Source organism: Charadrius vociferus, unplaced genomic scaffold, assembly GCF_000708025.1.
Source record: "Charadrius vociferus isolate BGI_N301 unplaced genomic scaffold, ASM70802v2 scaffold473, whole genome shotgun sequence".
NCBI classification, from domain to species: domain Eukaryota; kingdom Metazoa; phylum Chordata; class Aves; order Charadriiformes; family Charadriidae; genus Charadrius; species Charadrius vociferus.
In genome coordinates this window covers 883,376-888,184 of record NW_009647444.1, presented here as the reverse complement: position 1 = coordinate 888,184, position 4,809 = coordinate 883,376, and positions in this window count along the sequence as shown.

Sequence of the window (4,809 nt, the reverse complement as noted above, 5' to 3'; positions counted from 1 at the left end):
TCGTGGGGCTGCAGGAGGAGGTTTGGTCGGGGGGGCTGGTGAGGGGCGGCTGGGGGTCCATTCCCTCTCTGCGCTTGGCGAAACTGGAAATGGCCACGGGCAGTGGCAGGCAGAGGTGTCACGAGGCTGTGGGACAGTGACGCTCAGCGGTGACTCAGAGCGCACTTGACCTCGTTTCATCAGTGTCATTGGGCAAGAGCAGGACGTCTGGGCAGTCAGGGCCGGCGTTTCAGCTTCGTTTTCCTGGGCAGAGAATTGCCCCACGGCCGCTGTACCCCTTCCTGAGCAAACCTCCCGAGAACGCTGTCCCCTGGTGCGAGGCACCGGCATGAGCTTCCCAGGCACGGGCACGCACTGGTCTCAATGGCTGGGCTGGACATCAACTTTGTATGATTTCTCCTGGCATGAAGTCCTGGGAGATATGGTGGTGTCTCGGGAGCATCAAGAATTTAGGAAGCAGTAGTTTTCCCCAGTTAAAAATAATGGACTTCTGGGAAAAAAGAGGTTTGAAGGACCTCAGTGTGCCTGAGATTGCGTCTATGAGAAGACAGGTCATGACTACCTGCTGTGTGCCGGGGTACTCCACTGCCCTGCCCAGGTCCTCGTGGCCCCCTCCCATTCCCCTCCAGCCCAGGCAGCCTTCCCCTGTTGATGGGAGACCAAGCGTTGGCGTGATGGGCCACGGCAGAGCCAGCATGTCCCTAACAGCGGTTTATCTCCTTTTTGTTTCATTCAGCATCCTTGCGCCCATCTCCAAATCTTTTTATCTTCCATTACGAATGTTTCTGATCCTAATCTTTTGTTGCTGATTTGGAGCAGGGAGAGTTTCTTGCGGGACAGTTTGATGGCCTCATTAGTTTCTGTGGCACATAGTTCTCTGCCTGCAGGCCAGCACAGCAGCGCCGCTTGGGAATTGCAGAGGGATACCCGTGCGTCGGCTGTTTGTCTTCCTGGGGTCTCCTCCTGTCAGGAGGACGGATGAGTGCTCTGTGGTGCCCATCCTGTAACAGGACCGGCGGTGTGACAACAGGGCTACAGAAATTCAGCTGAAGTCCAAATAAGTGATTTACAAGTGCTGCTGTAGGATGTCGTAGTGTTTCCTCCCTGGCTGCTCGTGCCGTCCAGCGGGAGTTTCTGTCCCGTGGCAGAGGCAACCCAGCACGGCACAGAGTCCACGTCCGGCGAGGGTGCCTGCTGTTGAGGCGCCGGAGCTGCTCTGCCGAGGTGCAGGGTGTGCTCTGCCAGCCTGGCAGCACCGCTGCTGGGATGCTGTGGACATGGGGCCAAGCGGGTAGGGATGGGGCAGCGGCGCCAGCATCCCAAATCCTCTTGGCTGCCTGCTCGGGCATCAGTCAGGGCTCTCGGCCGACACCGCTGCTCCCCATCCCCGAAGGCTGAGGGAGATGAAACCCCAGCTGCTGCAGTGCTGCCGGCAGCAGTGATGGGCGCACGCAGCCGTTTTGCTGTGAAGCCTGTTGGAGTTTAGAGGTGGTTTTATTGTCCCAGTAAAAGGTATAGCAGGCACAGTGCCGTGGTGGGAGTGCTCGGGGCTCCCCTGGTTTGTCCGGCCGGGGCTGTGCTCCCGGCACGTGCCTCTGTGCATTTCACATTGCTGCGGACTTCAGCTGCTGGGGATGTCCATCCTCGAAACTGCCAGCGTCAGCCGGACGGGACATCTGCTGGGTCTGCTGCAAGATTTGCTCTTCTTAACACCTTCCATGTGGACATCTCCAGAGGCTTTAGATACCAAAATGCTTAATTCATCACTGGATTTCCTCGCACAACTTGTCTCAGCAGAGCCAGAGGAACTGGACTGCTTTCTTGGACCCTGCTTGGCCATTGCAGAAGCATCCTTCACCTACAGAGTTCTCCAAAGCACTTGTTACTGCTCTCCACGATAACTGCCGGCTCATGCAGGCTCTCCTCCTGCAGGGATCAGGGCTGTTCACGCTGGATACCTCCATACTGAGGCAAAAAATTACAGACTGAGCCAAAATCGCATCTCTTCTCAGGAGGCAGGCGTGATCTCCTTTTTTTTGACCCCTTGACTTGTTCTCTGGACGGGCTCTTGCTTTCCAGCCAAGCGGAGGCTGACCCCGCTGCTTTCCTTTCCCACGCCCAGGGCCCGCACACACCTCCGCAGCACGGCTTTCCCTGTGCTGCTGCTGGTTGGGATGGGGGGTGGGGGTAGGGGGAAGAAAAAAGAAAAGAAAAAAAAAAAAGGCAAGTATTTTAGGCATTTTGCAGCAGCAGCTGAATTGTATCAGACTACTTTCTGCATCTGAGACTTAAAGCCCTGAGTATACATTTTTTAAGGGGCACATTTAGGGAGGCGTTGCGGTCCGGTGACAAGGGAAGTGATTTTGCGAACGCAGGGAGCTGAGCTGTGCTCTTGGCTTTGCTCCTGGCTCTGCTTCAGGAGAGGCTTTGCCTCAGCTTTCTCTTCTGTAGAAGAGAGATAACAGAATTGCCTTCTCTCTAGATAAGTTTGTGGCCCGTGAACAGACGGGGACACTACTGAATCCCGCTACCAAGTTTTATTTATTGGTCCTGCCCCATTGCTGTTCCTCTCCAGCAGCCCTGGCAGTGCCTGTGCCCACGGCAGTGCCCATGCCACCGCGCCAGCGTGTTGGTCGGAGGGTTCTCCTGGGATGCCAGATGCTCCATCGGCTGCGGCGCTGCCTGGGGTCCCCGGGAGGGACCGGGGAGGGTGGGCTCTCCTCTCCCCGCGCTGGGCTGTTTCCTTTGGAGCCTCCTTGACCGACTGTTTTGAGACAGCTGCCTCTCTGTGTCCTGGAGTTCTTCTCGTTTTTCTTTCTTGCATTTGGTGTAGGGATGTTGGTATGAAACCAGCAGTTGTACTCCTTAAGCCTCCATCTGTCGCTTTGCTCCCAGCCCGGCCAGAGCAGTGCCCAGGGCAGGAGCTACTGGGTTTTGGGGCTGGCATTGCCTGTGTTAATCCAAAATTAAGGGTGGGTCCCAGGCTATGAGCCTGTTTTTGAGGGGTCAGGGCTTTACTTATCAGAAAGAGAGTTTGAATGTGGATTATGGATTTTTGGACCATTTTTGCTCAAGATGCGGTGATGGTGCAAGGAGACCTCTGGCAGGAGACTCTTCTCACATTGCCCATCCGGAGCACAGACACCTGGAAACCCCCTGAGGGCCTGAGGTGTGCGGGGGGGTTGGCTGAGTTTGCAGCAGGGACTGAAAGGGTTAAAGCTGCTTTGCAGTGTGATTTAAAAAAAAAACACCAAACAAACAAAAACAAACAAAAAAAAAGCCATTTCCTTCATGTCCAGAGACAAGTTTATTTTCTGGGCATTCTCCGGGACTCAGGGAGGTGCCTTTTCTTTAAGGCATTTCCTGTAAGCAAGTTTATATTTGGACTGGGGAGGGTGGGGAGAGGAGGTGGGTGCTGGGGAGGGGTCCGGCAGCCCGAGCAGAGTGACCTCAGCTTTTGGCTCCTTGTCCCAAATTGTTCGAGGTGGCAGCTGCGGGAGCCGTGGTGGCCACGGGACGGGCGGCTGTTGGAGCAGGGACAGGGACCCCGAAACACCCGTTTCCACAGATGGGTCAGAGCAAACCGGAGGACGTGAAGCTGTCGTTGCCGCAGCCAGCCCTGATTGACATTAAAGCTTCGGTGGTTAAAAATAGGAGCAAAATCCTGTTATCAAGCCCTGCCTTTGCAATCCCCCCCTCCATTGTTGCTGTGGCTGGGTTGCCCCCTCGGCGTGGTTCGGAGCCAGCGGCCAGCGCGGGGAGGGGGGGCTGTGCAGAGCAGGTGGCCGAGCGGGTGCACTGGAACACACTGGAGTTACCATGCTGGAGGGATTATCTGCTCTGGGCTGTCCTCATGGGTGCTGTGCCGTGCCGTGCCGTGCCGTGCTGGCCGCTGTGGTGCGGCTGAACCATGGGGGTGATGTGCCCAGCATGGGCTGGTGGCTCCCCCCGGCTCACGGAGTGATGGAGAGCGAGGGCTGTTTATTCCTTCGTCTGTAAAAACCATCAGAGAGGAACTGTGTGCTCTGGAAAAGGAAGGTGCCCCGAGCTGGGCAGCGTTGTTCGGGGCAAAAGCTGGAGTGAGCCTCGCTGCTCAGGCGGGAGCTCTCGTGGGAATTCGTGTTGTGCTGGGTCAGAGCGCAGGAGCCGAGGAGCTGTTGTGTTTGTCTTCCTTCTCATTGCTTCTCCCTGCTAAGTAGTGACCTGCTGAGGCACCGTTAAGTCCTTCTCTAATGTCTGTTTTCAGGTTAGCATTAGGAATTTAAGGAGTAGGCAGGTTTATCTTCACTGTCATTCAGCACTGGTAACACCAGAAAATAGTAGTCTGTCTTTGCCTGAGAAGTGGTCAATGGCAAGAAGAGCTGACCTGCCGACCCATTGCACCCTTTAAGACCAGCCCTTCCATTACCTTTAAGATGATGAAGATAAGTGCTTCTGGACCCCAAATTCTGAGGCTCATGATTGACCACCTCTATCTAATTCTGTTCCCTCCCTCAGGATGGCTTTGATTTCTGTTGAAAACAACAACAAAAAAATCAACCTATCAAGCACAGTAATTTGTAAGATCATCAAAATAAACCGTGCTCTTGATGTCTGTAGTGCAGCGGTAACTCTTTTTCCCCACTGATATTTGATCAGACCTTTATTCTCGTGCAAGGTCCTCGGAGCCCCGCTGCCCCCGGGTGAGACGCAGCAGGCTGGGCTCACCTCGGAGGCAGCGCCGTGGTTCAGGCAATTCTCCCATTGTTCCCCATGCCAAGTTTCTTCTCCCCCATTTTGTTTTCTTTTTATTACTGCGATTTCCTAACA